Here is an 11,040-nt window from a genome sequence, read left to right as displayed (position 1 = left end):
AGCATTTGGGAAAAGGCACGGGTTCCCTTGGATCCGCCAACCCCGACTTGGTCCCAGGTTGAAGGCACGGCTTTGTGTCTAAGCCCCGGCCTGGCTCGTGCGGGCACGAAGCTGCCCTCCATGCTTAGGACCTTGACTCATCACCCCCTTCACTTCTGACCCTGACCCCTCCCTCAGACTAAGAACAGAGACGCAGGCCCCGTAGCAGATGTAGCAGCGCTCTTGGCCAAGGCTTAAACACGCAGCCTTCCGTGGGCTACGCTGGATCCGTCAGCGAAGGGCAGGGCATGCACCACGTCAGACTGCTGGTCCCCGGTGCTGGCCCGACTGCAGTGGAACTTGGAGTCCCCACTTCTGACAAGCACACCGGGGTCAGAACGGAGCTTGTCAGCTCTGACCTGAGGCAGGAGCCCGGGCCGGGGTGGTGGTTCTCCAGGCTTGCTGACAAGCTGTTTTACAGGGCGCACCGTGCGGTGTTTCTGCGACTTTTCTCTACTTCCTGTTCCGTGACACACACACCCCCGCCCCCTGCCGCATCCAGCCCACAGTGGGTTGGAGCCTGCTGTGTGCTCGTGTCCTGGTGGCTCAGCTCGTGCCCGATGACTCCCGTGTGCTTGTGGCCAGCTCCTTGGGCCCAGCCCGCGTCCTCGTACAGCCTTGCTCAGCCCATCCCCAGACCCGTGTCCCTCTTGGGCTCCTGGTGCCCCCGTCAGACGGGCTGGCCCTGCCTGCGCTTCCCATCTGCTGGGCATCCTCCAGGGGCTGCACACTTGCCCTTCCTGGCCTGTGGGTTCAAGCTCCCAGGCAACCACCTGGAGTCCTCTTCGGGCCAGCCTCTGTCAGCGCTCCTGGTGTGACCAAGGACCCAGCAGGTCATCTTAAATACCTCATAGCTAACAGGATTGGAATCACAGGCCCAGATCTGAGAGCCCCAGCATGACATCGGTGGATCTTGCCCCAGGGAAGTGCCCAAACAGAGAGAGTGGATTCTGAGCCAGGCCTCTATCAGTGGGGGCACTGCAGCCAGACCAGTCTTCATGCAGCCAGCAGAGAAGACACCCAGGAAAGCTCAGGTTCTGAATCAGGATTGCTGCTGCAGAGGGCACCAGCAGCCCAGCACCAAGCAGCTGACCTGTGCTCTGGAGGAAGGAAGAGAAAATGGGGGATGGATTGGGTTTGAAAGTCCAGAGTGAGCCTGACTTCCAGCGCGGCTGGATGCGAGACCCTTCTCTTCCTGTGTGTGGTGGCCGCTTCCCAGACCTCAGCCTTCCTCCAAGCTGACACAGGTGAACTGGTGGCCTCCCCACCAGTTCGAACAGAAGCCTGTCCCTGACCCCCAAGCTGATGAGCAGCGGGACCCAAGCCTCTCACCGCCTTCTAGCCGCCAGCACCCCGTAAGCAGGTGGGGCTGGGGGAAGGCAGGCTCCAGTGTCACCAGCGAAAAAGCAGACTGACTGCTGGGCCAGGCAGCCCGCTAGAGCTCAGCCCGTCCCAGGCCTGACGGTGACGGGAACCGTGCTGCTGGGCCTCGGTTACTCCCCCGGAAGTGCCGGCCTGCAGTGGCATTCGTAGCTCCCTGCAGAATTAAGTCCGAGGCCCTCAGCACACAGGGCTGCCACCCAATTCGGCCTCTGTGGCTCTGTCTCCTCATTCCCACCCCTTCCCGGCCCCTCTGAGATGGAAGCCATGAAGTACACACCGTGAGGGGTGTTGAGGACCCCCCAGTCGAGCCGTCCAGCACTCCCTTGGGCGTGCCACGTGCCGGTTCATTTCTCTGTTGCAAATGGACGTCCTTTCCATCCTGTTCCTCGGGACGCTGGCATAGCAAATGCAGCAGAGATGAGCTGTGCGCGTTCCTTCCCACTCTTAGCCTCTGCCCTGGGTCCCAGTGGAGCTGGGAAGCTGGAGGGAGGCCCAGCCCCGCGGATCTGCCAGCTGAAAGTCCTGACCTGCAGAAGGACCTCGTGGCCAGCTCCCAGGGGACAACTGTCACCATCTCAGGAATGACTCCCACTGGTAACTGAAACACAGCCCTTCAGAAAATTGTATAAACTTGGAATTCTCAAGTTATGATTAAACAAAGGTAATAAGCACTCAGGACTCAGCCCTTCTTGATAAACGTGCGCATCTGGCTGTTCCCTCGGCTCCCGAGGGCGTCTACGACTATACCTGTAGGTTCTCTGCGGTGCTGCCTTTGATCCGGTCTGTGGACCTCACTGTTGGTAGCTTGAAACTGGCCCCACTAGGAGTATTTACACCATGGAAATGGGTAATTGCTGCAAATCAGGGTCATTTTGTTGTTTTCTGGAGAGAAGGTTGTTAAACACCAGCATGCCACTGCCCCCAACCAGTATAATCGTGAGAAATAATAGTTGTTTGAAGCCACTGCAGTTTGGGTTGGCTTGTTACATAGGAATGAATGGTGCTACCACGGCCCACAAAGGCCCAGCACTGGGTGGCCCCCTCCCCTCCCTCAGCAAACCTCCCCAGGGTCTTCCGTAGCTAGACCCAAACCTGGGCCCTCGCCCGGGCTGCCTGGCGATGTCTCCTCCCCACTCAGGGCTTGGCCCAGACCCGCTCCCTGGAGGGGCCTCCCAACCAGCCATTCTAGCATCAGCCTGTCTGGCTTTCTTCCTGGTGCCGACCATTGGAAAGGAAACGTTTCCTTACTATTTATCTCCCCTTCACAATTCAGAGCAGGACGCTTCCTGGCTGCTCCGCTGGTGTAAACTTGGCTGAAGCGTCTGCTGACCGCTGGCAGTCGGGTGCTCACAAAGACCTTGCTTTGCACCCCTCTCCTGAGGCTCTTCTCCTCTCTGTTGAGCCTAGTGTGTTCTCTCATTTTGTTTTCTGTGTGTTTCCTTCTGGAGATGGTGATCCTGACCTGTATCCTCATCTCTGGTTCTCCCCCACCCACACGGAGCAGCCTGGCAGGACGAGTGTGGGAAGCCATGTTGAGTGCTGACCCAACCGTACGTGCTGCTGTGGGCGGCGCTGCTCTCAGTAGCAGCTCTGTGTGCTGGTCCCTGGGGCCTGCATAACATGCACCACAGATGGGGAGGCCTAAACAACAGACATTTCCGGTCTCACAGTTCTGGAGATAGGTGTTGCAGGGCTGGTTCCCCCTGAGGCCTCTCTCCTGGGCGTGTAGACGGCTGTCTTCTCCCCCTGTCCCCATGTGGTAGTCCCTGTGTGTGTGTGCCCTGATCTCCTCCTCTTATAAGGACACCAGTCACATTGGGTTGGGGCCCACACATATGGCCTCATTTTACCTCAGTCACCCACTTAGAGTCCCTATTTCCGCACACAGTCACATTCTGAGGTCCTCAGGGTTAGGGCTTCAACATGTGAATTTAGGGTGGCAGAGGCAGACACAGTTCAGCCCATAACACTTTGTCATCAGACATCAAACACCACAGGGTTTTATAAAGTCAGGTGGGTTTCCTTTAGGCAAACCCCACACCCTGTATACTATTAACACCCCGTGGCAGGCTGAATAATGCCCTCTGCCCCTGTCTCCAAAGACATCCGTGTCCTGACCCCTGGCCCCTGTGAGTGTTACCTTATCTAGCAGAAGGGACTTTGCAAGTTAAGGACCTTAAGGTGAGACACCTCTGGATTGTTCTGTGGGTCCTCAGTGCAATTGCAAGGGAGGCAAGAAGGGCAGGCAAAAAGAGATGTGACAGAACCAGAGGCTGGAGTGACGGTTTGAAGGCAGAGGGAGAGCCGCAAGCCAAGATAGGCTGTGGGAGCTGGAAGAGGCAAAGGAAACAGCTCCTCCCAGAGTGTGGGGAAGGAGCAACCCCACGATTCTGGACGTCTGACCTCCAGAAGTGCGAGAGGGTGAGTCCGTGTTGTTTGGTGTGGCTTGTTATAGCGGCCACAGGAAGCTAAGACACACCCTCACCGTCTTCTCCTTTGGTTTTCAGTCTTTAGGAAGGGTCCAGTGTTTGCCGAGGCTTTGCAGGAGGGGCTGGAGAATTCTCTCTCACCTGAGCCCCCAGCGACACCTCAGCTAGTTGATCCGTTGCAGGACGGGGCTGAGCCTCTGCCCCGGCCAGCAGGGCCACAGTCTCAAGGTGCCCGCAACCCACGTCCACACTGCCTGAGCCACCTCTTCAAACACCAGGCAGATGTCACCCCTGCTTGAAAGGTGCCAGTGGCTTCCCCACTCTGATGGACCCTGTGTGGCTTGCTGCCACCCCGCCTCATCTCGGACCCCTCCTGCTCTGGACGTGCGATTCCTTCCCTTATAAAGCTCCGGCACGCGCCGGCCTCCTCGTCACGCAAAGTCAGCTCAAATACAACTTCCTCAAAGAAAACACTGAAGTTTGGGATTAACATATACACACCAGTATATACAAAATAGGTAAACAACAAGGACCTACTGTACAGCACAGGGAACTGTACTCAATATCTTGTAATAACCTATAAGGGAAAAGAATCTGAAAAAGAGTGTGTATATATATATATATATATATATAACTGAATCACTTTGCAGTACACCAGAAACTAACACAACATTGCAAATTAACTACACTTCACTTTTTTAAAAAATAAAGTTAAAAAACAGGGCTTCCCTGGTGGCACAGTGGTTGAGAGTCCGCCTGCCGATGCAGGGGACACGGGTTCGTGCCCCGGTCTGGGAAGATCCCACATGCTCTTCCCACATGCCGCGGAGCGTCTGGGCCTGTGACCCATGGCGGCTGAGCCTGCGCGTCCGGAGCCTGTGCTCCTCAACGGGAGAGGCCACAACAGAGCGAGGCCCGCGTACCGCAAAAAAAAAAAAAAAAAAAAAAAAAAAACCCAAACCCGTGGCTCTCCTTGCTGTCCCACAATTACCTGCATGACGCCTTTTCTTACTTTCTTCATGAGTGGAAACTTATGTCCACACAGGCTTTTGTGTGGACATAAGTTTCATTTCTCTGAGATAAATACCCAAGAGTGCAGTTGCTGGGTCATATAATTATGTTTCATTTTTAGAGAAATTGCCAAGCTCTATTCCAGAGTGGCTGTACCACTGTACATTCCCATCAGCAACATAGATAAGAGATCTAGTTTCTCCACATCATTGCCAGCATTTGGTATTGCCGCTATTTTATTTTGGCTGCTCTGATAGGTGTGAAGTAATATATCAAGGTGATCTTAATTTGCATTTCTGTAATGGCTAGTGATGTTGAACATCTTTCACAAGCAAGCTTATTTGCCATCCATATATCCTTTTTGGTGAAACATGTCTTCATATATTTGCTTATATTCTAATCATTTTTTTTAATTTTATGTTTTGAGAGTTCTTAAAATATTTTAGGTACCAGTCCTTCATGTAGTTTGTAAATATCTTCTTGCAGTCTGTGGCTTGTCTTTTCATCCTCTTAATAGAGTCTTTCTCAAAACGAAAATGTTTAACTTTGATTAAGGCCAATTTATTGATTTCTTTCTTTTGTGGATTGTGCTTTTGGTGTCATGTGTAAGAACTCTTCACCAAGCCCTCAGTCCTGAAAATTTTCTATTTTTTTTTCTGTAAAAGTTTTATAGTTTCACACATTTTTACACTTAAGTCCATGATCATTTTGAGTTAAAATTTGCATTTGCAGATGACATGATAAGCTATGTAGAAAATTCCAAGGAATTTACAACCAAAAATCTCCTAGAACTAATAAATGAGTTCAGCAAGGTCTCAGGATACAAGATCAACACACAGAAGTCCATCACATTTCCATATACTGACAGTGAACATGTGGAAACCAAAATTTAAAACACAGTATCATTTACAGTCACTCCAAAGAAAATGAAATACTTAGGTGTAAACTTTAACAGAACATGTACAGGATCTGTATGCTGAAAATTACAAAATGCTGAGAAAGAAATCAAAGATCTTAATAAATGGAGAGACATACCATGTTCACGGATTGAAAGACTCAACATAGTAAAGATGCCAATTTTCCCCAAATTGATTTATAGTTTTAATGCAATTCCTATCAAAATCCAACAAAGGATATTTGTGGACACAGACAAGTTTATTCTAAACTTTATCTGGAAGGACATGGACCCCAGAATAGTTAGAACAGTCATGAAAAAGAGTAAAGTGGGAGGAATCATCTAACCTGGTATTATGGCTTGCTGTAAAGCTACCGCGGTGAAGACTGTGCTGTTGGCAGAGGGATAGGCATGGTGATCAACGGAACGGTGCAGAGATCCCAGAAACAGCCAACAAGCAGCCAACTGATTTGACAAATGTACAAAAACAAGTTAATGGAGGAAGAATAGACTTTTCAATAAACAGTGCTGGAACAATTTGATACCAGTAGACGAAAAAGAAAGAAAAATATCTTCATCTAAACCTCATGCCCTATGCCAACAATTTTCTTTCTAAAGATTGAAAAAAAATACATATATATATATATATATATATACACACACACATATATAAATAAACATTGCTACGGCTCCAAGGCAGGAGTCACTTTTGCATTTGTACCTGAAAGACAAGGACTAGCGCGGTAGAAGGTTAGGTGCTCAGGGGCCAAGGCCAGGGGCCAGCGCCACCTGCGAGCCACACGGACCCAGCCCCCGCCCCGGGTGCTTACTAGCTACGCCCCCAACACGGTAGGGGCGGGGCCAGGACGCCCATACACTGACAGCTGGGGCGGGGCGGGGGCGGGGACCAGAGCTTAGGCACGCCACTTCCGCCGGAAGCTCAATTGCCCGGCTTCCTGTTGGAGTTGGTCCGGCAGGTCAGGGAGCTGCGTTTCTGACAAGGGAAAGAGCCCCAAACTCACTCTTTCAAATCGGCCTCGGGCCAATTGTGAGTGGGCTGGATCTCGACACTGCAGCTGGAACAGTCCCGTCCCGAGGGCGGCTGCTGGCTAGCAGAAGAGGACCTTATCTCTTCCGGAACGGAGGCTGCGCGCACTGGCTGTTTCCGGGGGGCCGGACTCCGTCGCCGCGCCGCGCTCCGCCTCGCGCGGGGCCACGTCTCCGCCTGAGCGGCCGGGCGGGGCATTTGCAGCGGCTTCCTCAGCGCCGGGGTGAGGGTCGCGGGGTGGCTCCTGGGCAGGGCCTCCGGCCGGGGAGGGCGCGGGGAGCTAGGGAACCGCGGCGCGGTCGGAGTGGGGGCCGGGCGAAGGGCGGCGGTACCGGGGCGGACGCGGAGGGCCGGCTGCGGCTCCGCCTAGAGCGACAACGCCCCGCGCTAGTCCGGCTTCTCACCGTTGGTAGCCTCCGGGCCTGGAAGCCGGCCTGTGTAGCTGTTAGGGAACTGGCTTCATAAATATACATACATTCGAGCCCTTCCGGAGCGCTGTCTACCCGTGCCGGGGAGTGATCTGTTCAGAGGTGCCCACAACTGCTGTTGGTCTTGTTCTTTTGCAGAACTTCTGTCAAGATGACATGTGTGACATGGTGTCGGGTGGTTAGTGTGAAGCCTGGTTTAAAGAGCCCATGTGCTCTCAGCCTCTCAGTCCACCTCGATTCCATCTCGATTCTGGGTGCTTAGAGGCGTTTCACTGGTGCAGTGATACCTTCCAGAGGCAGTGGGGTCAGGCGTAGTCACTAGTCTGCAGGTGATGCAGGTGAACAGCTCGGCCTTCAGTCAGCAACTGTTTGTTGAGTGTCGGTCGTGTGAGCGGCACTGTTCATTGTAGGTGCTGGGATCCAGAGCCGAAGTCGTGTCAGGGTCCCTGCCCTCACTGAGCTCACGCTGTCGTGGAGGGATGCGGAGGATAAATGAGGTCATTGCTGAGAGAGTATTGGGCGGTGCTTGGGGTGGGTCTGTAGGAGACCCCGTCGGCGGAGGTGACTTGAGCCAAGGCCTCTGTGACAAGAAACTAGCCATGCAAAACTGTGGGATAAGAGTGTTTCGGGCAGAATGAAGAGCAAGTGTGATGACCCTGAGGGAGGAGTACGTTTGGTGTTTTGAGGTAGAGAAGTATGGCAAGTATGTAATGAAAAAGGAAGAAAATGACAGGGAACAAGGATGCAATGTAGGGAGGGGTCAGATGGCATGCAGCATCCTAGTTCGTGGTGAGAGGCTTAGATTTGATTGTCAGTGTGATTGAAAACCACTGGGACGTTGTAAGCCATTTACAGGTGACTCGTGGATTTTTCTCTTTTTTTACATTTTAAATTGTCCCTTAAATATTGCAAATACAACTTTTTATTGGAGTGATAGCCTTCAGTTCCAGTGGACCTTGAATGGCAAGAAAAGGAAATAAAAGTCATCTGACATTACTCAGATTCAAAAGTAACCTTTTTTTTCTTTTTAGCCAGTTGCCTTAAGCAGCAGTATAATTTTTAAATTTAACTAAACTTACAATATTATGTTAGTTTCAGGAGTATAACATAGTAATTTGATGGGTTGTTTTTTGTTTTTTTGGCCATGCCGTGCAGCACGCGGGATCCTAATTCCCCAACCAGGGATCGAACCCATGCCCCCTGCAGTGGGAGCACAGAGTCTTAATTACTGGACTGCCAGGGAAGGCCCTGATGTTTTTATAAATTAGACTCCATACAAAGTTATTATAAAATATTGGTTATATTCTGTGTGCTGTACGTTCCATCCTTGTAACTTATTTATTTTATACCTAGTAGTTTGTACCTCTTAATCCCCTTCACCTACTTTGCCCCTCTCCCTTCCCTTCACCTCTCTGGTAACCACTAGTTTGTTCTCCGTATCTGTGAGTCTGTTTCTGTTTTGTTATATTTGTTCATTTGCTTTCTTTTTAGATTCCATAGTGATAACATACAGTATTTATCTTCCTCTGTCTGACTTATTTCACTAAGCATAATGCCTTCCAGGTCTATCCATGTTGTCGCAAGTGGCAAAATTTTGTTCTTTTTTTATGACTGAGTAATATTCTGGCGTGTGTGTGTGTGTACCATATCTTCTTTATCAAAGCAGCATACTTTCTTTTTTCTTTTCTTTTTTTTTTTTTTTTTTTTTTTTTGCAGTAAGCGGGCCTCTCACTGCTGTGGCCTCTCCCGTTGCGGAGCACAGGCTCCAGACGCGCAGGCTCAGTGGCCATGGCTCGCTGGCCCAGCCGCTCCGCGGCATGTGGGATCTTCCCGGACCGGGGCACGAACCCGTGTTTCCTGCATCGGCAGGTGGACTCTCAACCACTGCGCCACCAGGGAAGCCCAGTATACTTTCTTGAATGAGAATATATTCAGTTGGCTTTTACCTATTGACTTTGACAAGCAGCAATTGAAGGGAAAATAACACTAATAATAATAGCTGCTGTTTATTGAGCTCATGGGATGTGTGCAGTTAATCCTGGCACAGATTTTTTATTCTTTTTCTCATCATCTTACTGATGAGATCGCCAGCTAAGAGTGGTTAAGAAATCTGCCCATGATCTCACAGGTGAGGGTCGGGGGGTCAGGACCTGCAGCCAAGATGTCTGATACCTGAGTCTGTCCTTTACATTACACTGCTATATGGTGACATTAGGCTTTCCGGGTTTTCACTTTGGCCATGCTCTGTTGTTTTTCTTTTCTTTTTGGCTGCCCCACGTGGCTTGCAGGATCTTAGTTCCCCCACCAGGGGTCGAACCCATGCCATCGGCAGTGCATGTGCTGGTGGTCCAGAGTCCTAACCACTGGACCACCAGGGAATTCCCATGCTCTGTTGTTTCTGATTGCTGATAGGGACATCTTAAAGAAGATGGGGTAGATGGAGCTGTTAATGTGCATATACCAAATCCATGTAATCTTCTGTCTGGGGGAAGCTGGAAGTCACATAGGTGCCTGAGATGGTAGTTTCTTGATCTGAAGTCTCTTGATGTCAGACAGTGATGGACCTAGAGTTACACGCACTTCGCGAAGTTCTAAGTTACGGTTTGCCTCATCTCTTCCCTCTGGGAAACAGCAGAATGCACGTGGTCAAAAACAGTACTGTGATTAGGCTGATCTCTGCTTTTTAATCACAAAATGGAGTGTGCATGTTACTACTAACAGCTTCCTTGTGATGTGCTCCCAGCTGTCTGACCCTCCTTGCCCTGTGTTTGTCAGCCGTCTGAGATAATGAGGCCCTGGACAACTGAATCATGCTAAGTAAAATTCACAGGAGGCTGAGGATACACGGAGAATGCCAGGGTATTATGGACAGGGAGAAGTGTCCCTTCACCAGGGGCTGCTTCTGGTGGTCTGTGAATTCCATCTCTTGTCTGGCTTCAGGAAGAGCTGCATGTGAACAGGAGCCACCTTCATAAGTTACCAGAACAAGTCACAGTCACAGGGTCTCGAACTCTCGGCGGCTGCACCATCCATCTCTGGAGGGGGTAGGGCTCCTTGGGAATCAGAAGGCTTCTTGTTTAGTAAGAAATCCAAATAAAGGGAAGCCAGTGAGCGGAGTGTGCGTTGGCACTGGGCTCAGACGGCCTGATTCATTTGTCTTTGGCCTGCCTTCCTCAGTGGACGTGAACATCTAGGCCAGTGTTCCTCTTTCCCGCACAGTGTCAGGGTCAGGTGTGGTCACCGCTTGCCTCGGTGGCGCATTCTCTGTGGCTCCTTGGCCGCCCCTGTGCCCTCCTTCCTTTGGTTGGCATGTTCCGTCTTCCCGTAGGTAAGTCCAGTCCCACTGGCTGTCACGCTCTTCCTGGTCACTGTCACTGCTTATCTGCCTGTGACCATTCACGTACAGCTCTCCCAGTTTATACCTCCCAGGGTGTTCTTTGCCCTCACTAGAACTGCGGCTCCCACCTGCGTTTAGTAGAAACAGACTTATTCTGTATTTGACAAGGCATTGTGGATGACCAAGGATGCAAATACTGTCATCGTTTTGTTTTGGAACCACTAGCTTGGTTGTTAAGGGGTGGAACTTGGTGAGGCAGAGATTTAAGTCAGTAGCCTGTGCTGAGCACTGCTCTGTGCAGGGGATGTTCCAGGGGGTAGGGGCAGACTTGGAGTCGTGATTTCTGCATCCAGGATCTTACAGTGTGATGGAAGAGATAGGCACACACACACTGCGATGTGATATGCTTGCAGGGGGTATCGTGATGGCAGAAGCGAGTGGGCCACGTGCTTTACCTGAGGCCCAGGAGG

The 11,040-nt window shown here is 51.2% G+C and overlaps 1 protein-coding gene and 1 long non-coding RNA gene across 3 annotated transcripts in view; one reads left to right on the top strand and one right to left on the bottom strand.

The window, feature by feature from the left end:
* Positions 1-5,704: 5,704 nt before the first annotated feature.
* LOC137204014 (uncharacterized) lies at positions 5,705-6,754 on the bottom strand. The gene is made up of 2 exons (XR_010933408.1): positions 6,479-6,754; positions 5,705-6,222 (listed from the first exon to the last, which is right to left on the bottom strand). It is a non-coding gene; the product is annotated as an uncharacterized lncRNA (long non-coding RNA).
* GOLGA3 (golgin A3) overlaps positions 6,696-11,040 on the top strand; it is a 44,986-nt gene continuing 40,641 nt past the window's right edge. For both annotated transcript variants that reach the window (XM_067701318.1, XM_067701317.1), the window contains exon 1: positions 6,696-7,028. The gene's annotated coding sequence lies outside the window, so the exon portion shown is untranslated. The remainder of the gene's footprint in view (positions 7,029-11,040) is intronic.

Source organism: Pseudorca crassidens, chromosome 12 (assembly GCF_039906515.1).
Source record: "Pseudorca crassidens isolate mPseCra1 chromosome 12, mPseCra1.hap1, whole genome shotgun sequence".
NCBI classification, from domain to species: Eukaryota; Metazoa; Chordata; class Mammalia; order Artiodactyla; family Delphinidae; genus Pseudorca; species Pseudorca crassidens.
This window is presented reverse-complemented; position numbering and strand designations above follow the sequence as displayed.